This window comes from Marmota monax, unplaced genomic scaffold, assembly GCF_021218885.2.
Source record: "Marmota monax isolate L192 unplaced genomic scaffold, Marmota_monax_Labrador192_F-V1.1 WCK01_AAM20220418_F8-fsc00007, whole genome shotgun sequence".
In the NCBI taxonomy this organism is placed as follows: domain Eukaryota; kingdom Metazoa; phylum Chordata; class Mammalia; order Rodentia; family Sciuridae; genus Marmota; species Marmota monax.
The window spans coordinates 2537055-2563373 of NW_026692781.1; the positions used below are offsets into that span (position 1 = coordinate 2537055).

General features: G+C 33.3%; 1 protein-coding gene across 2 annotated transcripts in view; it reads left to right on the forward strand.

Annotated features, from left to right (window-relative positions):
* The first annotated feature begins 24515 nt into the window (after positions 1-24515).
* LOC124094693 (xin actin-binding repeat-containing protein 2) overlaps positions 24516-26319 on the forward strand; it is a 75106-nt gene continuing 73302 nt past the window's right edge. The window contains exon 1 of one of the 2 annotated variants that reach the window (XM_046447630.2): positions 24516-24716. The gene's annotated coding sequence lies outside the window, so the exon portion shown is untranslated. The remainder of the gene's footprint in view (positions 24717-26319) is intronic. The other variant, XM_046447629.2, reaches the window with a different exon arrangement.

A 26319-nucleotide genomic window follows, 5' to 3' on the forward strand; every position in this document is an offset into this window, starting at 1 on the left:
TTCCATGTCTCACCACAATATGAAAATCTACAGGTGCTCACATTCCTTATAGAAAATAGTACATCATTCTACATACTTAAAATCATCTCTAGATTACTTATAATACCTACTAACAGGTAAATTCTGTGTAGAAATAGTAGTTGTGCTGCATTTTGTGGAGTGATGATAAGCAAAAATTCCATATATACACAGTACAGATGCAATTTATTTCAGAATATTTTTGATCTGTGGTTGATTGAATCTGCAAATACAGAGGGCCAATTGCATGAGATTTTTCTATTCAAAAAAATAGAAAAAAGTTTAAAGAATGTTAAAAATTTCTGTTTATCTTACCCAGAGAGAAATACAGGCTCACCCCTCCTAGTTTTTTCTCTTTGCATATACATAGACCTAAGCATATAGATGTCTATGTCCTTTAAAACTGGTATAATATTGACTTACTGGTTTTATGTTCTACTTGTTAAATTAATTTATATTTAATTCACTTTTATTTATTTATTTATTTTTATGTGGTGCTGAGGATCAAACCCAGCCTCACTCATGCCAGACGAGTGTGCTACCTCTGAGCCACAACCACAACTCTCTTCCACTTTTATTGAGGTATAATTTGCATAGAATAAAATGAACAACTCTTAAGTGTATGATTTCATCAGTTTCAATGTCCATCAGTTCAGAATGTCAGAGTGTTATCTTATACCCATTCTTATGCCATTTAATCACCCAAATGTAGAAGTCAACATAATCTGAGCTAATTTTAAACATTTATATATATATATATATATATATATATATATATATATATATATACACACATATATATATATATATTTATATACTTGGAATGTATATATACGTATACATATACATATATACTTGGAATATATATATATATATATATATATATATATATATATATATATATATACACATACATACATATGTATATATGTGTGTGTTTATGTATGTGTATATCTATTTGGTTTATTCAAGAATTTTCTAAAATTCAGTCATCCAGTATGCCAGTATGTCTTCTCTTCTTTATTCTTTTCTGGTTTTTTTTTTTTTTTTTGAGATGGGATCTGAAACCCGCAATCCTACAACCTGAGCCTCCCAAGTAGCTGGATGACAATGGAATTACAGATGAGCACCATCATGCCTGGCTTACACTCTTCTTTTATTCAGCATATTTCAGAGATTCATCCATGGGAAGTAATGTTGCTGTCTGTGTCAGTAGCTGCCACCTTTTCATTGCTGAATAATAGTTTGTTATGTGAACAGTCATAATTGATATAACCATTCTCTTGTTCATGGATATCTATGCTGTTTCTAGTTTGGGGATATTAACAGCAAAATTGCTCCCTGTTATCTTGCATAGACATTTTGTGGACATATATTTTCACTACTAGATAAATAACTAGGGGTGATTAAATGTTTAAGAAAGCACCAAATTGTTTCCCATAGTGTTTTCCCCATTTGCACTCTAATCAATAGAGAATGAGAGTTTGGGTTATTCTACATCTTCCACATTGCATGTAATCATTGCTTTTTCAATGTAGCTATTCTAGTGAACTAGTCATATTTTATTGTAGTTTTAATTTAGCATTTCCCTGATTAATGATGTTGAATATTTTTCATGAGTTTCAGACACTTAAATATATTTTAAAAAGTGTCTAATTAATATATTTTAAAAAGTATCTGTTTAAGTATGTTTTCTATTTCCTAGTTGTTTTATCATCTTTTTATTATCTCATAGATATTCCTTATATATTAAGAGCACAGGTTTTTTGTTAGTTCCTGTGTCAAATACTTCATCTTTATTGCAAGTTGCCTTCTTATTTTATTAATGTGGTTTAATGAGCAGATCTTGTCAATCTCTCTCAAATCTAATTTATCATTTTTTTTATTTTGTGGTTAGAGCTTTCTGTGATCTTTAAATCTCTTCTTACTCTAGGATTCCAAAGCTATTTCTATGTTTTCCTCCAGAAGTGTTATCATTTAAGGATTTACATATAAATCTATAATCTATCTTAAATTAATTTGTGTCTACAGTATAATATGAATCTTAAGTTCTTTTACTCCAATATGGATAACCACTTGTTCCAACACAACATGTTGAAAAGACTTTCCGTTCCTACATAATTGCTTTAGTGCTCTTTTTTACATAGTTTCACCGTGTAATTCTGGATACATTATTCTGTTTGATGGATCTTTTTCTTTTTTTTCATTCTCTCACTAATACCACATTGTCTTAATTACTAATAGCATTGTTACAGACATTAAAATCATGTAGAATATTTCTTTCAAGTTTGATCTTCTTTTTTTTCAAGATTGTTTTGGGTATATATGTGTATTGTGTCCTATCTAATTCTAAAAGAAATTATTTTGTCAATATTTTAGGAAAATAAGAAAACTAACTGAGGTTTTACTTATAATGTTACTGATAAGATACAACAACTTAAGGAGACCTGTCACTTTTAGAACAGTGAGTCTTCCCATATTTTTAATTAAATTATGTATTTATTCTAATTTGTTATACATGATGGCAGAATGCAATTCATTTCATATTACACATGTAGAGCACAATTTCTCAAGCCACTGTACACAAAGTGTTTTCACACCATTCATGTCTTCATACATGTACTTAGGGTATTGATTATTTTAACAAGGTTTACCTTTTCATTTATTTAGGATGCCAATATCTGCCTCATAAATGCTTTGTAGTTTTCAGTGGAGAGGTCACCCATGTATTTTATAATACTAATGCCAAGGATTTTATGCTTTCATAGTTCTAATAAACCTTGTGTTTTAGATAAATTTTAAGTTCAACAGCAAAGTTGAGCAGAAGCCAGAGAGATTTCTCATAAACCCCTGCCTTCACACCTGTATAGCTTCCCTGATTTGCAACATTCCCTACCAGAGTGGTGCATGTTCTTGCAGTTGATGAGTACACTGATATATGTGAATCGCCTAAATTTCCTAATTTCTTTTTGTTGTTGTTGTTTTTGTTTTTGTTTTTTACTCATTGTTTTTTTTCTGATATAAAATACAATCCTTTTTTGTACAAAATATATTTTTTTAAAAATATGTAAATTTTCACGAAGATGGAAATGCAAATTACCCTCTCATTATACATTCTCATTATACATTAAGTACATATATCAAATTATCACACTGAACCCCATAAATATATATAATTAAAATAATTTTTAAATATAACAATATGATCTACTATTGAAAAATTACAGTACTAACTTAGAAAATGCACAGTTATTTCATTTTACATTATTGAATGGGGAGTACAAAATTACTAGCTTCCAAATGTTTTTCTGCAAATGCTCCTAACAGAGTTCCACAATTAGGAAGACCAGTCAAAAGAGAATCATTCTGACCTTTACTTTTATTTTTCTTCCCAAATATTTATTATATTTGTGTGTGTATATATAAATATAAATATATATATATATATATATATATATATATATATATATTAGTTGTAGTTATACACAATACATTTATTAAAAATAAATAAATAAACAAATATATTTCCTAATTTCATTAGAGTTCACTCTTGCTGTTGCACATTCTATAGGTTTGAACAAATGTCATCCATGATGTCCAGAATGACCATCATTATAGTATCATACAGAATAGTTTCTCTCTGATAAACTTCATTACATGCAGTTGGGAAGATGTTTGTCTGTCTGCTATTCTGACCCATTTTCATTACTATAAGGTCACTTCCTTATACTTATTTTGAGAGCACTGAGTACAGTGTGATTTCTATCTTTAGTCCCTTCCCCAATGGACCTCCTTGCAAAGTATGGAATTTCTATGGAAGTAGTTAGTAAATTGGTGAAGACTCCCATTGTGCCTGGGACTTACAGAGAACATAAAAATTCCACCCCAGCCCAAAGTCCATTTTGAAGCATAATTCATAATTTGGCTGTTTTCATTTAACCTACAACCATGGGTAGGAGCTTCCTCTTCCCAAAGATGAAAACATTAGTGGGCCCTACTCTCTCAGCCAGGGCTTTTCACTTTGTAAGTTTTAGCTTAGTAAAGATTTTTTTGGTGTTTGTTTTTGTCTGTTCCTTCATTTCTTAGATGGACTTTAAAATGTGATTTTGTAGTATCCAACTTGCTGTTATTGTTTTATAACTTCCTGCTCAGTAGGGGCAGTGAGGAGTTTCATGGACATTTTAATGTGAGCCTTTTCCCATGTTATTAAGTATCTTTTGAATACATTTTTAAATGCCCACTAAATAACCCATTCTGCAGATGTATATTAATTTACTGAACACATCTTCAATTTGTAGACATTTAGATAGCTTAAGTTTTACCCTTATGAAAATGCTGAGATTGTCTTTTAAAAATCAGTTAAATACTCTTGTGTGCCTTTGCCTCGCTGCAAATTACTATACTAATTTAAATGAGACATTAAATTTACCTATAAAATTGCAAAATATCAATGTGTTTGACAGTATTCATGTACACCAATGATGGCAACCCTAAATTGTTAATGATTATAATTTTGGCCTTTGGAAGAAAATTTGGCCATGTCTATCATGTTCATTCAAGTCAAGTGCCCCTTAATATGTAGCAAACATGTGTCTAAGATTATTTATTGCATCATTTTTAATAATAGAAAAATTCTGGAAGCCACCTAAACAACCACAAATGGGAAACTAAATGGAATCACTATAACCACACAGGAAAATACCAAGCTATCACTAAGATTATCTAGATTTTCATATACTGATGGAAATTGTTCTCTTAAAAGCAAGCAAATGTGGATAACAGATGCCAAAACATGGTTAAATAGGAGAAATAATTCTGGAGTTCTCCAGCAAAGTGGGGAGAGTTTAGTTCACATTAACCTATTATATATTTTATGAAGAAGTATAAGAGAGGAGCTCAAGGGCTCTAAATGAAGAAATAACAGAAGGAAATACTGATTGACCTGATTTGACCTCCATGCACACTATATACATGTGTTGAAATGTCATGCTGAACCCCATTAATATTTACAAGTACTACATGTTTATAAAAACTTAAAATACTGAAAAAAACATTAAAATGGATAAGTATGCAAATTCCATTAAAATGTGGATATGTAGCACTGTCATTCTTATAGAGTTTTGTTTCTCATATATACATATAACCATATACATTCATCATACATATATAAACACATGCTTTACAAGTGGAGAACATTTCAGTATACATGAAAAACATAGAAATCACTAGCATGAAGTACACTTTCAGGTAAAGTATAATTCAGAGCTTCAGAACAATTTTTTTTTCAATTATTTAGTTGGATTTCCAAAATACTGTTTTAGGAAATTTATTTCATTTTATTATTCTTAACTCATTGTTTGTTTCAGAATGGTTAATTTATTCCATTAAAATAATTTAGATGTGTCTGCTGGTTCCACAGCATTTAAAATAATATGGTTTTGTAAATTGTAATTTTGGGAGAGAATAGTGGGCCATATAAGTTTATCAAGCTTTTTTCGCCCCCACCCCTAAGGAAATATGTGTGTAATTTTTGTCCTTTTAAATTTAGTTTGTTATTAGTGCATATTAGTTATACAGAATATTGGGTCTCAATGAGACTTATTCATATAAGCATATAACATACTTTGATCATTTTAAACTTCATAATCCCCTTTAACCTTCTTTATTTCCCCAAATCCCCTTACTCTTTTCTAACGTTTTATCTTCTATATTCATGTTTTCTCTTTTTTTTTCAATTTCATCTCCATGCATGAAAGAAAACAAATGATACTTGTCTTTCTGAGTTGGATTATTTTACTTAATATGATAAACTTTAGTTTCATTCATTTTCCTGCAAGGGACATGAGTTTGTTCTTCTTTATGGCTGGATAATACTTTCTGTGTATATATACCACATTTTCTTTACCCATTCATCCACTGACAGATACCCTGATTTCATAATGTGGTTATTGTGAATTATGCCACAATAAACATGAGTATGTAGGTATCTCTGTAGTATGCTGAGTTCAATTCCTTTTGATATATACTGAGGAATTGTTTATTGATGATAAGGTAGTTCTATAATTCTATGTTTTAGTTTTTTGAGGAACCACGATATTGACCTTCATCATGTGTGGTAAGCCATTCGCGACAATCATGACTATACAAATATACATTCCTACCAAAACTGTAGGTGTTCCTTTTTCTCTGCATCCTCACCAGTGCTTATTAAAATTTGCATTCTTGATGATAGCCATTATAACTGGGGTAAAATAATGTCAATGTAGTTTTCAATTGCATTTCCCTAATAGCTGAAGAATTTGAAGATTTTTTTCATATAATTGCTGGCCATTAGTACTTTTTCTAAGCAAAATCTTAGTTCATGTGTCTATTGATCTGTTGGATTATTTGGGGAGTTTGTGTTAAGTTTTTGAATTATTTATAGAATCTGGATGCTAAGTCTCTATTAGAAGAATAGTTCTGTATCCACTGTGCTATTCCATTGGCCTACCTGTCTGGTATATATATATATATATATATATATATACTGATTTTTGTGTGTGTGTATATATATATATATATATATATATATATATATATATATATAGTGTGGATGGACACACTACTTTTATTTTATGTATTTATTTTTATGCAGTGCTGAGGATCCAACCCAGTGCCTCATGTGAATTAGACAAGTGCTCTGCCACTGAGCTACAGCCCCAGCCTGTTTGTTATTATGTGAATACCATGCTGTTTTGTTACTATGGCTTTATATAATTTGAAATTTATATTTTGATATCTTCAGTATTGCTCATTGTGTTCAGAATTGGTTTGGCTGTTTGGGGTCTTTTTTTACTTTTGCATGAGTTTTAGGAATTTGTTTTTATAATTCTGTGACAAATGTCATTGATATTTTGATGGTGATTGCATTGAATCTGTAGATATTTTGGTAATGTGGTCATTTTAATAATTTTAATTCTACCAATCCATGAATATGAGGCATCTTTCCACCTTCTAGTATCCTTTTCAATTTCTTTCTTCTGTGTTCTTTAATTTTCATTGTAGAATTCTTTCACCTTCTTGGTTAGGTTTATTCCTAGATATTTTAGCTTTTCTTTTGAAACTATTGTGAATACAATTTTCCTGATTTCTTTTTCAACAGGTTCATTATAGGTATGCAGAAAAGCTACTGAATTTTGTATGTTGATTTTATATTCTGCTACTTGGCTGAAAATGTTTATCAGTTCTAAAAGTCTTCTTTTTACAGTCTTCTAAGCGTATAATCACGTCATCTGTAAATAGAGATAATTTGATTTTTTTCCTTTCCTATTTGTATTCTTTCATTTCTCTTACTAATTGCTCCAGCTAAAATTTCAAGTACCTTATTGAATAAGAGTGATGAGAGTGGATATCCTTGTCTCCTTGTTTTGTATGTGTTTTTAGAGGAAATGCTTTGTTTTTCACCATTAAGTATGATGTTGGATTTGGGTTTGTTGTATGTAGCCTTTATGATGTTAAGGTAAGATCCTTCTATACCTATTTTCTTCAGGGCTCTTATCATAAGCAGGTGTTGAATTTTGTTTAGTGTACTTTTCTGCATCTAGTAAGATGATAATGTGATTATTGTCCTTGATTTTGTATTTGTGATATATTATATTTATTGTTTGCAAATATTGACCACTTTCCATCCCCAGAATGAAACCAACTTGAGCACAGTGTATGACTTTTTAATGTGTTGTTGAATTAAATTTGCAAGTATTTATTAAGGATTTTAGCATCTATGGTCATGACCAATATTGGTCTATAGTTTTCTTTTTTGTGTGTCCTTATCTCTTTTGGTATTAGGGTGATGCTGGCTTTATAGAACTACTTTGGAAGCACTCCTTTCAGTTTCCTGGAAAAGTTGAAGAACATTGGTGTTAGTTCTTCATTAAAGGTCTGGCAAATTTCATCAGTGGATAAATCTGGTTCTGGGCATTTTTTTCGAGGGTGGAGGGGTGACAGCTTATTACTACTTTAATCTCCTTATTTGTTATTGGTTTGTCTGGTTGTTTTTAATATCCTCTTAGTTCAATTTTGGTATGTCAGATAAGTCTAGAAATTTATCTATTTCTTCTAGATTTTTCAATTTATTAGAATAAGGTTTTGAAAATTGTCTCACTAATCCTCTGTATTTTACTGCAATCTGTTGTACTATCCCCTCTTTGTCTCTAACTTTATTAATTTGAGTTTTCTCTCTACTTCTTTTGGTTGTTTGTATTATGGACTTACAAATATTGTTCTTATTTTCAAAGAGCTCTTTGTTTCATCTCTCCTTTGTTCTTTTAGTCTCTATTCCATTTCTTTCAGCTCTGTTATTCATTATATTTTCCCTTATAGTTGTTTGGGTTTGGTTTGCTCTTGTTTTTCTAAGACCTTGAGATGTAATATTAGGTAAGTTATTTAAGATGCCTAGACTTTTTAATGTAGTTATTCATAAACTTTTCTATTAGAACTGCTTTTGCTGTACCCAAAGATTCTGGTATGTTGTGTTTCCATTTTCATTTGATTCTGAAAGCTTTCTAACTTTCCCCTTCCAGTTTCATCAGTGACCCATTGATCATTCAAAAGTGTTTAATCTCCATGTGTACAGTTTCTGTAGTGTCTCTTACCATTGATTGATTTCTAATTTCATTCTTTGATGGTCTGATAAGATGTAAGAAATTTTTCAGGGTGTTTGTTTGTTTTGGCATTTATTAAGTCTTGCTTTTTTGACAAATCCTCTGAAATGGAAATGAGGACAACCACTCCATTCACAATATCTTCAAAAAAAATAAAATACTTGGGAATCAACCTAACAAAAGAGGTGAAAAACTTATACAATGAAAACTACAGAACCCTAAAGAGAGAAATAGAAGAAGATCTTAGAAGATGGAAAAATATACCCTGTTCATGGATAGGCAGAACTAACATCATCAAAATGGCGATATTACCAAAAGTTCTCTATAGGTTTAATGCAATGCCAATCAAAATCCCAATGGCATTTCTTGTAGAAATAGAGAAAGCAATCGTGAAATTCATATGGAAAAATAAAAGACCCAGAATACCAAAAACAATGCTAAGCAGGAAGTGTGAATCAGGTGGTATAGCGATACCAGACTTCAAACTATACTACAGAGCAATAGTAACAAAAACAGCATGGTACTGGTACCAAAACAGGCGGGTGGACCAATGGTACAGAATAGAGGACACAGAAATCAATCCACAAAACTACAACTATCTTATATTTGATAAAGGGGCTAAAAGCATGCAATGGAGGAAGGATAGCATCTTCAACAAATGGTGCTGGGAAAACTGGAAATCCATATGCAACAAAATGAAACTGAATCCCTTTCTCTCACCATGCACAAAAGTTAATTCAAAATGGATCAAGGAGCTTGATATCAAATCAGAGGCACGCCATCTGATAGAAGAAAAAGTTGGCTACGATCTATGTACGGTGGGGTCGGGCTCCAAATTCCTTAATAGGACACCCATAGCATAAAAGTTAATAACTAGAATCAACAAATGGGACTTACTCAAACTAAAAAGTTTTTTTCTCAGCAAAAGAAACAATAAGAGAGGTAAATAGGGAGCCTACACCCTGGGAACAACTCTTTACTCCTCACACTTCAGATAGAGCCCTAATATCCAGAGTATACAAAGAACTCAAAAAATTAGACAATAAGAAAACAAACAACCCAATCAACAAATGGGCCAAGGACCTGAACAGACACTTCTCAGAGGAGGACATACAGTCAATCAACAAGTACATGAAAAAATGCTCACCATCTCTAACTGTCAGAGAAATGCAAATCAAAACCACCCTAAGATACCATCTCACTCCAGTAAGATTGGCAGCCATTATGAAGTCAAACAACAACAAGTGCTGGCGAGGATGTGGGGAAAAGGGTACACTTGTACATTGCTGGTGGGACTACAAATTGGTGCAGCCAATTTGGAAAGCAGTATGGAGATTTCTTGGAAAGCTGGGAATGGAGCCACCATTTGACCCAGCTATTCCCCTTCTTGGTCTATTCCCTAAAGACCTAAAAAGAGCATGCTACAGGGACACTGCTACATCGATGTTCATAGCAGCACAATTCATAATAGCAAGACTGTGGAACCAACCTAGATGCCCTTCAATAGACGAATGGATAAAAAAAATGTGGCATTTGTACACAATGGAGTATTACTCTGCATTAAAAAATGACAAAATCATAGAATTTACAGGGAAATGGATGGCATTAGAGCAGATTATGCTAAGTGAAGCTAGCCAATCCCTAAAAAACAAATGCCTAATGTCTTCTTTGATATAAGGAGAGTAACTAAGAACAGAGTAGGGACAAAGAGCATGAGAAGAAGATTAACATTAAACAGGGATGAGAGATGGGAGGGAAAGGGAGAGAGAAGGGGAAATTGCATGGAAATGGAAGGAGACCCTCAGGGTTATACAAAAGTACATACAAGAGGAAGTGAGGGGAAAGGGAAAAATAATACAAGAGGGAGAAATGAATGACAGTAGAGGGGGTAGAGAGAGAAGAGGGGAGGGGAGGGGAGGGGGGATAGTAGAGGATAGGAAAGGCAGCAGAACACAACAGACACTAGTATGGCAATATGTAAATCAATGGATGTGTAACTGATGTGATTCTGCAATCTGTATATGGGGTAAAAATGGGAGTTCATAACCCACTTGAATCAAAGTGTGAAATATGATATATCAAGAAATTTGTAATGTTTTGAACAACCAACAATAAAAAATTTTAAAAAAAGTCTTGCTTTTTGATCCAAAATATAAATCTATTTTGGAGAGAGTTCCATGAACTGCTAAAAGGAATATGTACTCTGTTGTTATTGGGTGGAGCATTCTAGAGGCATCTATAGTGCAGTTTAATGCTATTGTTCCTCTCTTGATTTTTATCTAGATAACCTATCTATTTGTGAGACTGTGGTATTGAAGTTACCTATTATTATTATATTAGGGTCTGTCTCTCTTTTTAAAATCTCATTCCTTTTTATTACTATTTTTAAAAATTTATTCTTCTGATAAAATTTAAAATTTCGTTACCACCTTAATGTTCTTGTTCAATTAAAGAGTTTTCTTTCTCATGTCATTGACTTCTTCTTTTTCATGAATGTATTCCATTTTACAAATATCTGTTCACGTGTTTAGTAGGGCCATTGGATGTTTTGTTCATCTTATACATATCTATCTAGTGCAGAAATTGACAGACAGGTGCTCAATTAATATGTAATGACTTAATCAATAAATGCTTGATTGAATAGCTTCATCAAATCCCTCCCACACAGAAAAAAAAAATCCATCTTGATTTTATTTTCATGTTTTTTTTCTACTCATAACATTTAATTTCACCAAATTTATTTTAAACTTGCTTAGATTCCTGAATTATTATATTTCTAATATAATATTTAAAAGCTGTAAATACTAACACATATTCTTTTTCACATATTTTTTCAGTTTTTGCACTCAATAACTGTATATACAATATTTGTTTAATTTTCATCAAACAAGGTATTTTTATACAATGGATTTCCCATATTTTGGTTATAAATTTTGAATTACTTTTTGCAGGCTTGCAAATATATTTTAGGTGTTTTTTCATAAAGATACATTCATTATTTTTTTCACCTGAGAGTTTTTTAATATATTGCAATATGTGTCTCTGTAATCCTTGTACATAGGCACCAGAAGCTTCTCTATATATAGAATTCCCCATTCAAAACTATATCTGTTGCATAAAAAATAAAAAAAAAAACATTTTATGCACAATATTCGACTGTATCATGGTATGTGACATCATACTAAAGAACTCTGATAACAGTTTGGTTTTTTCTTTATCATTCACAATTTTTTTATTTTTAAAGCTGAAAAATTTATAAGGGCATATCCAGGTATGTTGATGAACCTTTCATTTTCTCATCTCAGATCTTTCTTCAGCTCAAAAACTTTCTTTTCTTTCAGATTTAATTATTTATTTCCTTGCATTTTTTGCTTTCTTCCTCAGAAACAGTTTTGCTTCTTTGATCATATTTCTGTCCTTCCTACCCATCATTATCTAGGTCATCTTTTTTGTCTCATTGATTTTTGTTCTTGCAATATGGAAAAAAAAATCAAATATTTCCACATTTCATTGAGTGAGTTCAATTTTTATATGTGCTCTTTACTATCTTCTCAAATGCCATTTTATTTTTTCTATTGAATTTTTGTATTGAATTTCTTAGTTCTATTTTGTCCTTCATACTTTCCTTTTTTTTTCATTTAATCCAATTATTCCCTTAGAAATACTTACTCCATTTTCATAGAAGCTTCTCCTCCTGAATCTCTTTGAGCACATAAATATTTATAACTTGTAAGGGTTTCCTTTTTAGCTCTTTCACATTCTTTTGTAAATTTAAATTAACTGCGTTTAACTGATATGGAAATACTAAAAATTGTACACATTAGTGGACTATCCTATAAAGTTTTCAAATCATGTAGACATAATGTTGAAATCAGGTAAAAATATATTATCTCCTTAGACATCTATCATTTTTGTGATAAAACGTTCAATGCACTTCCTTTTAGCTTTTTCAAATGAATAGTTCATTATCGTCATCCATGGTCAGCCTACTGTGGGGTCGCACAATAGAACTTCCTCCTCCTAACTATCAAACCTGTTGATCAACCTTTCTTGATCCCTCTACAGTCTCTGGTAACCACCACTCTACTCTCAACTTGAGATTTGTCAGCTATTTAAGCATAAACTGATTTAAGAGTTTTGCCATTGCTTTACTTCACCAAGTCAGCACCCCTTATCTCTGCCCAACAGTGTCTTTTCATGACATCTTCATTTATTTACTCTCTTCATTGGGTTTATTCCTGGCATTTGTGATTGATTCAGACATAGCATTTTTTTTCTGATAGGGTGGATAATTGTTGTTTTATTTTGCTGTCACTGAATACTTACATCCTATAAATTCACACACACATATATGTATGTATATATGTATACATATATATGTATACATATATACATACATACATATAATTATATGTATACATATATATGTATACATATATACATACATATATATGTATACATACATACATACATACATACATATATATATGTATACACATATATATATGTATGTATATATGTATACATATATATTAAAATATATATTTTTTAAATTTATCTCCTTAAACTACACTAAAATACTGTGATCCTACACAAATTTGCTAACAGAAGTTGAAACTTTGAACCCTATACTTTAGGTTTTCAAACACAATGTGTACACTTCCCTTTGTATGGTGCAAATCATGAATCACTATGGATTGCCACCAGGAATTCTTTAAAGCAGTTCTTAAAGAATGAAGCTCCATCTTACCTGTTCCCTTCTGTCCGGAAAGAAGTAGGGTATAGATGAATCAGAAATGTAGTTTGGGATGGTCCAAAGGATTTTCGCATGGATTTGGAGAAATGCCACCTGATTTTGGTCATATCAGTGTAAGACTATGAGGTGATGGGGTGAATCAAAGCCTTTATCTGTTATTTGTTCTGCTGAGCATGGTGACACATGCCTGTAATCCTAGCTACCCAGGACTGATGTAGACGGATTGTAAATTCAGGGCCAGCTATGGCAACTGAGAGATACCCTGTCTTAAACTAAACTAAGCTAAAATAAAATAAAATAAATACAAAAAGGGCTGGAAATGTAGCTCAAGAAGAGATCACTTGCCTAGGATGTACAAGATCCTAGGTTCAGTCCCCAATATCATGACAATAAAACAAAACAAAAAATATTTGTCTCTTTGTGATTCAGAGGATGCTCTTTGTAGTATGTCATCCAGAAGCACAATTCATGTTATTCCCAGTGATATCCACTATTGGAAATTCTGCACAAATCTCAGCATATCTTCTCCTAGTCCTCTTTTTCATACTTTTTATCTTTACATACACACATACATATACACTCACTCATTATTAGCAACCCATGACATTTTGTGCTTTTATTTTTACTTTTGTGATGGAAAATCAATGAGAATCTATCAGAAATGTCCATACTCCCCCTGCTAGTTTTTAACCAAGAATCTCTCTCATTATGAAGTTACCTGTTTTTTTCTGGATAAAATTTTACATATGTGTTAAGAGTTATTTCATTCATCTCACTCTTTCTTATAAGGTTCTTGTGTAATCCATTTTGTTTATAGGATCAAGATGATCTAAACTAAAGTATCCTGTAAAGAATGTTTATATTTTTCTATTTTTCAAATTGAGAGCTAGGTCATTTGAAATCCCCCTCAACATGCATTCCCAGGCTGAGTCAAAGGGTCTGCTTTTGGCTTATTAGTCAGGTGTTTGTACAACCCTCCTCACTCCAGAAAATCTCGGCTTATGCTGTGTGTTGGCATAGTTATTAATAGTGCTGCTTTCATTCCCTAAAGTTGCTTGGTTTTCATACTACATTACATCATTACCCTACATAGGACTATGAGATATGATTTAAATGAGTCATATATGTATAATGGCCTTATTCATACTTTCCTAATATTGTAATGTAATTTTAATGGGATTAAACTTGAACAGGTGAAAATAATAGTTAATTAAATACAGTGACTATTGAAAAGACAATTGAAAGGATCTTGCCACCAAGCAGATTGCTAAATCTTAAGTGGCAGGCTAGTATTTTTTTTTTGTTTTACTTTTTTTTATTGGAGATTTAATCCAGGGGTGCTTTATCACTGAGCTACATTTCCAGCCCCCTTCTTTTTTGAGACAGGGTCTCACCACTTGCTGAGACAGGCCTCAAATTGTGCTAGTCCTGTCTCAGTCTTCCTAGTTGTTAGCTTTATAGACATGTCCCACCAAACCCAGCAGTAGGCCACTATTTTATATATGCTAGCTAACACTGTAAAACTAGAGCATTTATATATTTGATGTTTAATTCTAAAAATCTTGGATGGGCCTCTTTGGTCCAGAGATTAGATATCAGATGACTTTAAACCCCCAAACCATGTGTCTCAGGAGTCAGCCACTTTTCTACCATGCACTAAGAGCCTACCTATCACAGGGATACACAATGCCTTAACCTTTGTATTTATTCATATGCAAAAGAGTTGACCCCTCTCAAAACTGATCACCCAGCACACATAATCATGGATGGGACTTTTAAATCAGGGTCAGAATAATTAATGCCCTCAAATAATCCAAAGCTTTAGAATCAGCACCGTATTTGCTTATTATTAAATTTTGTCTTTAGAAAAGTTACTTAATTTCACTCAAACTCAGTTTTCTTCCTAAAAAAATGGTTAAAGCTCCAATATCTTGGAGTTTCTGTCAGAGTAAGAGAAACTAAATGTAAATCAACTAATAAAATCTTATTATAATTCTTTTATGAAGCCCAGATATTATTACTAAAAATTAAAAGATAAAGAAAGATTCACTTATTTTCTTAGAAAGTCTTTTAATAGACATTTTTTTTAGAAGAGCTTTAACTTTACAGCATGTATTATCAATAGTCCACACAAGAGTGGCACATATGTTTAAATTGATGAACCTACATTGGCCCATTGTAATCACATAAGGTTCATAGGTTACATTGGGGTTCACTCTTTACACTGTATTTTATATGGATCTGGCAAAAGTATAATCACATGAATCCACCATTATGGATTATCATAAGGGTAAATTACCATACAGAGTAGTTTTACTGCCCTAAAAATCCTCTGTGTTACGCATATTTATCCCTTTCTCTCCCTTAACCCTTGAAAACCACTTATTTTTTACTGTGTTCATTTTTTTTCCTTTTCCAAAATGTCAAAGACTTGGAATCATATAGTAGTAGTCAGTAGAGGACTGGTTTTAATATGAATTTAAGTTTTCTCTATGTCTTTTCATGATTTGATAGTTCATTTCCTTGTAGCACTGAATATTATTCCATTTTCTAATTGTACCAGAGTTTATTGGCCCATTTATCTACTCAAGGTCAGCTTGGTTAATTCTATTTTTTTTTAATTTTTTATTGTTGGCTGTTCAAAACATTACATAGCTCTTGATATATCATATTTCACACTTTGATTCAAGTGGGTTATGAGCTCCCATTTTTACCCCATATACAGATTGCAGAATCACATCAGTTACACATCCATTGATTTACGTATTGCCATACTAGTGTCTGTTGTGTTCTGCTGCCTTTCCTATCCTCTACTATCCCCCCTCCCCTCCCCTCCCCTCTTCTCTCTCTGCCCCCTCTACTGACATTCATTTGTCCCCCTTGTATTATTTTTCCCTTTCCCCTCACTTCCTCTTGTATGTACTTTTGTATAACTCTGAGGGTCTCCTTCCATTTCCATGCAATTTCCCTTCTCTCTCCCTTTCCCTCCCACCTCTCATCCCTGTTTAATGTTAATCTTCTTCTCATGCTCTTCGACCCTACTCTGTTCTTAGTTACTCTCCTTATATCAAAGAAGACATTTGGCATTTGTTTTTTAGGGATTGGCTAGCTTCACTTAGCATAATCTGCTCTAATGCCATCCATTTCCCTGTAAATTCTATGATTTTGTCATTTTTTAATGCAGAGTAATACTCCATTGTGTATAAATGCCACATTTTTTTTATCCATTCATTTATTGAAGGGCATCTAGGTTGGTTCCACAGTCTTGCTATTGTGAATTGTGCTGCTATGAACATCGATGTAGCAGTGTCCCTGTAGCATGCTCTTTTTAGGTCTTTAGGGAATAGACCAAGAAGGGGAATAGCTGGGTCAAATGGTGGCTCCATTCCCAGCTTTCCAAGAAATCTCCATACTGCTTTCCAAATTGGCTGCACCAATTTACAGTCCCACCAGCAATGTACAAGTGTACCCTTTTCCCCACATCCTCACCAGCACTTGTTGTTGTTTGACTTCATAATGGCTGCCAATCTTACTGGAGTGAGATGGTATCTTAGGGTGGTTTTGATTTGCATTTCTCTGACTGCTAGAGATGGTGAGCATTTTTTCATGTACTTGTTGATTGATTGTATGTCCTCCTCTGAGAAGTGTCTGTTCAGGTCCTTGGCCCATTTGTTGATTGGGTTGTTTGTTCTCTTATTGTCTAATTTTTTGGGTTCTTTTTATACTCTGGATATTAGGGCTCTATCTGAAGTGTGAGGAGTAAAGATTTGTTCCCAGGATGTAGGCTCTCTATTTACCTCTCTTATTGTTTCTTTTGCTGAGAAAAAACTTTTTAGTTTGAGTAAGTCCCATTTGTTGATTCTAGTTATTAACTCTTGTGCTATGGGTGTCCTATTGAGGAATTTGGAGCCCGACCCCACAGTACTTAGATCGTAGCCAACTTTTTCTTCTATCAGATGGCGTGTCTCTGATTTGATATCAAGCTCCTTGATCCATTTTGAATTAACTTTTGTGCATGGTGAGAGAAAGGGATTCAGTTTCATTTTGTTGCATATGGATTTCCAGTTTTCCCAGCACCATTTGTTGAAGATGCTATCCTTCCTCCATTGCATGCTTTTAGCCCCTTCATCAAATATAAGGTAGTTGTAGTTTTGTGGATTGGTTTCTGTGTCCTCTATTCTGTACCATTGGTCCACCCGCCTGTTTTGGTACCAGTACCATGCTGTTTTTGTTACTATTGCTCTGTAGTATAGTTTGAAGTCTGGTATCGCTATACCGCCTGATTCACACTTCCTGCTTAGCATTGTTTTTGCTATTCTGGGTCGTTTATTTTTCCATATGAATTTCATGATTGCTTTCTCTATTTCTACAAGAAATGCCGTTGGGTTAATTCTAAATTGTGGCAAGTATGAATAAAACAGCTATGTATATCCATGTGCAGGTATTTCTGTGAACAAAAGTTTTCAGTTCCTTCGGGTAAATACCAAGGGGCTTGACTGATGGATCAGATAGCAAAAGTATGTTTGGTTTTATCAGCAAGTACCAAGCTGTCTTCCAAAATTGGTTCCAATTTTGTATTCCCATCAGCAATGAATTAGTGTTTCCATTGCACAACATCCTGGTCAGCACTTGGTGTTGTCAGTGTTCTGGATGTCAGCCTAACAAGTTGTCCTAGGACCACATTCTTGTTTTAATTTGCATTTCCTTGATGACATTTGATGTGGAACATCTTTTCATATGCTTATTAGTTATCTGTGTACCTTCTTTAGTGAGGTGTTTATTAAGGTCTTTGATCTATTCTTTTTATTTTTAGTTAAATATATTTTAATTTATAAATGGAAACACAAAATGTACATATTAATGGGGTACCATGTGATATTTCCACTCACATATACAATGCATAATGTTTAAATCATGTCAAACATATCTATCTCCTTAATCATCTATCATTTCTTTATTGTGAAAACTCAAAATTCTTCATTCTAGGTTTCTGAAATGCACAGAAAATTGTTATCTATAGTCATCCTACTGTACAACAGCACGCTAAAACATTTTACTTCTGTCCAACTAAAACAAAGTACCCATTGATTAACTTTTTCTCCATCTGTCTCTGTCTCCTACTTTTCTCAACTTCTGGTAACATCCTTTAGAGGTTTTATGAAATTAACTTTTTTTAGATTCCATATATGAATGAGATTATGTGGCACTTATCTTTCAGGGCCTGGCTTATTTTACTTGACATAATGATTGATCTCCAGTTCCAAGATTTCATTTTTCATGGATTGATATATTCCATTGTGGATATGTACCATATTTTCTTTATCCATTTATGAGCTTATGGACAGTTAGATTGTGTCCAACTATTAGCTTTTGTGAATAGTGCTACAGTAAACATGGTAGTGAAGATGTCTCTTAAAAATACGAATTTCATCTTCTTTGCATATGTACCTAGGAGCAAGATGCTAGATCTCGAGGCAGTTCTATTTTTAATTGTTTGAGGAAACTCCACAATGTTTTCCATAATGGATTTACTAATTTACATTCCCAACAGTCATTGATTGTTTCCATTTTCCACACCCTTGTTAGCTAGCCCATTTTTAAGATGGATCCCTTATTTTATTATTAAATTTTAAGACATCTTTGTATATTTTTGGATAATAACCATTTATCAGATTTGTGGTTTGCAACTCTTTCTCCTAGTTTATGGCTTAGCTTTTTATTCTTTTGTCATTCCATTCACAGAAAAGAAATTTTTAATTTTAATGAAGTCTGGCTTATCAATTCTTTCTTTCTTAATTCATACCTTTGATGCTTATCTAAAAAGGCATGACCAAACACTGTAGGTTTTGTCCTACATTATCTGCTAAGAGTTTTGTAGATTTGTGTTTTTTTCATTTAGGAAAATGATTCATTTTTAAGTTATTTTGTAAAGGGTATAAAATTTGTATCTAACTTCATGTGTTTGAATCTAGATACCCAGTTCTAGTGGAAAGTTTTATTTTTTGTGTGTGTTCCTGCACCCAGAGTTATTAAGGTATAATTTAAAAATAAAAATTATTACATTTAGCATGTATCATGTAATGTTTTCATATATGTATGTATTAATGAGCAACAACAAAAGAAAATAATTCCTAGATGGTGAATACTTTTTTTTTTAATGTACCTGTATTGAACCAATGAATACCCTACCATGGATCTACATCTCCAATTCTTTTTATTTTATCTTGACACAGGTCCTCACTAAGTTGCTGAGGGTCTTGCTAAGCTACCAAGGCTGGCCACGAACTTTCAGTCCTTCTGCTTTAGGCTCTCATATTGCTGAGATTACAGGTGTGCACCACCTGGCCTAGATGACTTTTATGTCAGGAAAATAGCATCAGCCTACAAATGATAGCACCAAGAAAAGTACAAAATGGAATAAGTTCATAATGACTGATGACCTATTAAAGATACATATAGAATTTTGAAATTCCCTGATAAGTTAAATTTTATTTCAAGTTATCAAGAATACCTATAAACATGGAACTACAATCAAATATCAGTGTTTTCTTAGAAGGAATTCTTTAGCAGTAGTATGACTTTGTATATGGCAAGGTGTTAAATATTTTTTTATTATAGACTTAGATAAAGTATTGATTACAATTTATAAAGAGAATACCTAGATTGTAAAGTCAAGCTGGAATGATGGATGTCACTACTGGCATTCACTTAGACATAAATTACACAAATACAAAAGAATATAGATGTGGTTTATCAGTTTCATTTTCAAAATTACTTGAATTTTAATATATTAGAGATATATGATTTAATAATGTCATATTGCTAGAAGATTGAGTAAATACTTTTCAACATTCAACATAAAATATCTGAAATAATCTATTTCTTATATACATATCTTCTGAATTAATAATCTTACCTTTTGCTGTCTCTTATCTGCTGTTAAATTTTCCTTTGAATCTTTAATTTCTGATGTTGTTTTTCAATTGTAGAATATCCATTTCTTATTTTGTGTAAGTAAAAAATATTGTATAGTAAAAAATACCCTTGGTGTAACACTGAATTTTAATTTTCTCATGAAATTCTCTTTTCATATTTTTGTGTTTTCATATTTTCATCTTTTCATATTTTTGTGTTTCCTGTATTTTCTAAAATACTGTATCTTAATCATGATCCATTTGAAGTTGTCTGCTAATTCAAATATGTATAGTATTTGCTTCCATTCTCTGTTTTTGTTATGATAATGTTCTTTGTCTTCGAATGAATACTATTTTATAATTGAAAGTCAAGCATTGAATATTCAAAAACAAAACTAAGAAAGCTCCAGATGATATCAACATCATCAGGAAAGTTATCCTATCCCTGCTAGGCAGATAGAATGGAGTGAACAGAGGGGTTGCCCACCTGAATTCAGTGTTTCATTGAAAATCTGTGAGATCATTTTCTCCCTAGCACTGATACTATAGGAATCCCCACTCAATATTTTCAAGGACCTAAGCTTAGATATTTGCTCTCCTGCTCAGTGAAGATTCAGATCTTGGCACTTGTCTGGATGGGGATATTGGCTGTGTTTGAGAACTCCAGTTATCCACTTTAGGATCCCAAGCCTGATGAAGAGCCAAAAATCTTTGCTGATTTATTTGCCTCCACAAACCCAGACTGTGAGTGACTTCAGGGACCAGGCAGCTGTTGAAGATGGTTTCTGAATGACTTCCCTTTTCATTTGAGGAATTTTTGTGACCTGTCCTCCTCATGCATACTTATTTGCTAAGCATCATAAAAATGTGGGCCATTCCACATTCTGTGCTTGGGTTCACAATTGCATCCTGCTATCCAGTGAAATTTTAGAACTTATTGAATATATTGGAGAGAAAAAAGAATCCAAGTTCCTTCTACTTTCCAATTTTATCACTTCAGACCCTTGTAACCACCAAAAGTTCTAGTTTTTCTGTCCTCTCACAGCAAATCTCTCCCTGGGCCAAGCCCAGATCCCCAGCTTCTAGTTGCAAACAAAATTGACAAATATTTCCTGGGTCATCCTCAAATACTTATCTAATATTCATAAGGCTCTTGTCTTTTTTGAAGTGTATGTATTCTCTTAGGTCCTTAGTTTGGCCTATTTCTGATACCTTTTCTATATTGTCTTCGTGAGAGGTCCAGGGTTTCTAATTTTTCTCTGTGAGATCATCAGCCTGATACTAATTACTCCATACTGCAAGAAAATCTCATGTAGTTCTCAGGAGGGTACAGCACAGGCTTTCACATGTGGAGGTGAGTCAGATTGAAGCATGTCTATGATTTGAATTGAGAGCAAAGGTTTCCACCTCAGCGATAAGATATTTGATACATCATCTCCTTATGGATCTTTCTACCTGTGTACCTCCCTCTATCTATCATCCATCCAGCTGGCTTTCATAGTCATTTTATGGTACTGTATTAGATTATTATTAAATGAAAACTGAAATTCAGTGTCTAAAAACAGTGAAATAATGTGTGGTTTGGATCTAGTTAATAATATTGTCTTTGTGGCTGAGCTGAATAAACCAAATTATGTGATAACTAATTAAGTTCATAATTAATTTTTTCTTGACCTTAGAGTACTTTATATGCACTACTATAGGTACAACATTTGTTGCTCTTACTCCACTACCAATTATTTCATAATGTTACACCAAGGGTTTTTTAACTGTAAAGTATTTTTTCTTTTATCAGGGTATAGTCATTGGGGTTTTGGGACTACTATAAACATGGAAAATGTATGAGGAAAATGTGATAACATGATTTTTCATGTGTATAAGTCTAAATCAAAGACATTTTCTTCCTGAAAAGTCAAAAAACAAAATTTGAAGAAAGATTACCAGAAGTGAAATTTAAGAAACAATTGAAAAACTAATCACTAACAGGGAAAGAGATATCAGAGAGTTTAAATAACTAGGAAATATGAGGAAGCCAGAAGTCAGATCTTTGAGTAATTAACCAAATTCTGAGAGAGCAAAACTACCCTAAGTATCACTGCAACCATATGTAAATACAAAAATAAAATGGACCTTATTTATAAGATCAACCTCATAATCTAAACTACAAGGTTCCATTTCTTTGTGTTTGTAACAAAATAAAATATAATAATTTACTAAGTAAATATTATATTGGCATAATTACTATCATAATTGCCGCAGTCCGGCTGCAGCAAAATAACCGGGGGGTGACAAACAACTTGTGTACATTGATACAGCAGGAGTGAGAGGTATTTATACATTACACACAGCTTATCTTAATTAACATAAACTAGATACAGCAGTCAACCAATAAGGAATCTCCACACTTAATAGCTCGCTGGCATTACTTCACAAACCACTCCCTCTGGCAAAATGCCAGGCGCCATCCTGACTTGTTTACAGACCCTAACACATAATAATTCTTTTATGTCCACTATTTTATTTAATATACAACCACCATTTAAAGTTGGTAGACAGTCCTATTCAGTCAGAGATGACTAAAGCAGAGCTTCATCAGTATACAAAACATGCACAGATCACAGAGAACAGTTGGTGCCAAGACTGCATTGAGACCCTATACTAATCAGCATTATCCAACAGGACTTCCTGCAATGGTCCTCTGCGTCTGCGCTGTCTTCTGCATACTCGAAATGTGGTTACTGAAACTGAAGGACTGTTTCATTTTACTTTAATCAATTAAAATTTAAACAGTCACATGTGCCTAATAGCTACCATACTTGGCAGTATATCACTAAGTTGTTAGAGCTTGCCAGTTCCTGGCCCTAAAAAAACCTTGTGGAATATTCAGGAAGATCATTGTAGATTTTTTTTTTCATAGTTAATAGAGTGGAATATCACTCTTTGATCTACTTTTTAATAGAAACCAAATTACATATGTAAAAATATATCTACTGATTGTTGTGTTTTGTTTTGTTTTTTTGCAGAACTGGGAATTGAGCCCAGGGGTGCTCTACCACTGAGCTACATCCCAAGTCCTTTCTATTTATTCTCTATTTTGAGACAGGGTCTCCCTCCATTGCTGAAGTTGGTTTCGAACTTGCCTCATGCTTCAGCCTCCCAAGTCCCTGGAGTACAGGCATGCACCAAAGCATGAGCTTATGCTGTTTTTTTCTTAGTAAATAGTATGATAAATACCTTACTTATAAGTATTTTGTATAAAATAAAGAGTGTATAAACACTATACTTCCCTTCCATTGAAAGACATTTTCCTCTTTATCTGGGTTTGTTGGAAGCCCAGCTGTATACACACTGACCACCACATGAGGAAAATTATAGTAGAAGAAGGTTGAGGGAGCTGGTTGCTTTATATCTACCTAGAAGGTGTTCGATGTTGGCTTGTGCAGCTGAGTGGCAATCCTAGCTGGGTTCCCCTCCCTTCTTCGGAGTCAGGATGGCAGAGTGCTGAGTAAGGAGGGTGGCAGCAAAGGGTATTTAATATGATTCTCCCAGGAGCATATGAGGTGACTGCTTTTTCCTGCCTGTTCTTCCTCATCTAGCATATTTTAAAGTTAATATTAATGGGCAGGAACTAGGATTTAAATGTATTCTTTATTCTCCCCCAGAATGTCTTCTCACCCCTTTTCCTTCTTTTTTTTTTAACTAAAAAAGCACTTTCTTTACTAAAACTAGTGTTTCACTTTATAAGTGAAGTCTCAAAAATCAAGCTAATGTTTTACATATCTAAGAACATTTCGTGAAATGAGAGCAATGTTTCGTCTTCCCAAGAACCCTTGTTAATTATATCACCAGAATGAGTTGGAACTTTCTTCTACCTGCTTTATTTTCATATTCTTTACTTTTAAATGATTAAAATTATTTATAATATGCAAGTAATCTAAGACCTTGACCCCTCTACTTCCTCTTCCATGCTGATCATTTTTTAGACTTCATTGGGAAGTTCTGAGCAGGCTAGTGGTCATGGCTGGGAAAGGGATTTTGATTGACTGCACATGTGTTAGAGCCATGCATACATTACTAGGGACACTATGAGGCAGCCTGCCCTTAGAGGCATACTTCTGAAAAGAGTGCTTGACTCAGGCCCCACCTATACAGAGCTCAGATCCTAAAAATAGGTACTAAGTTGCATCCTTTAGACTCTCGGCTAAAATAAATTCAGCCGTCCTATCCACTTGCTTGATAGACCCTTCAGTGGAGCTGGCCTCCACTCTGCTGGTTGCCTTCAGGGGACTGGGAAATTTGCTGTACAAAAAACAAAGGAGGAAACTACTCAGTGAAGGACTAGAAAGACGACATTTGCACGAAATTGGGGTTAAGTCCAACTGTCACAAGGTATGTGTAACAGAGTCATTGATACATGTGTGCTTCCAAGGTTGTAAAATGTTCTGGCTGGTTCCTGAAGATCCATGGAGACATAGGTCAAGTTGTAATCAACACAAAAGAAAATTTGCAGCTGTATTTTGTTTTATGGTAATATTTAGCATTGCTTTATATTTTGAAATTTAGGACTTCATATAATTATCTCTTTGCAAAAAAAAAAGCATTTTTATACTTAATATTGAAGAATAATAAGCCCATCTGAATAAACAACTATGAGCTAAAATTGTACCATGACTTACAGTTTAAAATGGGTAAAAAAAATGAGGCTGTCTTTTATGAATGTGAATTGAATGAATACACTAAGAAATATAAACTGTATTTCTTGGAATTTGGTAAGAGAAAGGAAGAGTTTGAAATATTTTCAGCTGTTGTCATTTGCTTAGAGAAATGGAGGAAAATTATTCTTTCCCAGTCTTACTTTGATTTTGTAGTTCTTGTGACAGACATGGACTATCTCCTCTGGGAGTTTTACTGGAGTAAGGATTAAAGAATCAGGTTCTTACATGTTTTGCAGAATTAAGAAAAGCACTGCCAGTTGGATCTGCCAGCCCTAATTATAGTAACTACAAACTTAAATAGAGAAGACTGAGATTGTACTTTAAAGGTATCGTGCCCTATATACTATTTCAAATGGATTTTTTCTGTCTCCAATTGCCTGTGAACACCTTAATTTGGACCTGTTGTGCCTGAAGTGTTTAGATGTTAAGAGACAGAAGTGATTTGGGAGGGACATTATAACAGAATCACCTAAGACATCATCTAAAAGCAAGGACACTTTAAGATTACATAATGCTGGGTTTAAATTTAGCCAGCTGGTGCTGAAATGAAAGATATTTTATTTTTACCAGAGCTCTATTTGGTCACTGACGAGCTGTAGGTTGTTTGAATTATTTTAAAATTTTATGTACAAGGTGCCAAAGGACAAGTAAAATATTTACCTCAACTACATTCAGAGCCATGAATTTTAATATGAAAGAGCACCTGTTTAGAGTCAGAATGATATTACTAGTGCATGGCAAAAAAAAAAAAAATGTTGGGGAGGAAGCAAGAAAGTCCTGAATTTTGCATTTGAATGTTTTCCTGCTCCTCTGCCTAGTCTGTGAATATTTTTTTTTCCTTGTTTCTAATCAACACGTAAACTAGCAACTGGATCCATTTGTAAAAGTCAGTCAACATTTCAGATGTCTCCAAAATGGCAAAGTGCCAATAATATGGGGACAATGTAGTCTGGAGACCCAACTGACTGCTTCTGTTTCATCTATAGCTGGGAAACCTCAAGATACAGGTTTCCTCAGCCACCTGAAAAATGACAGTAGGCATTCTTTAATGATCATGGAGAGCTTTACTTTTAGAACATGTTCTGCTAAAACACCAGCTCAGGTCTCCTGTGTCCTGTGATTGGAGAGGCAGAGGAATGCTACCTTTCTTCAGGGATGCTTATGGGCAAAACCCCACAAAGTGCATGGATACTGTATTTATTTACAGAGATAACTGCCCACTAATCAGTCTGTTCCTGCATTCTGCCACATTTGCCACATTCAAAAAACTTCAGGAC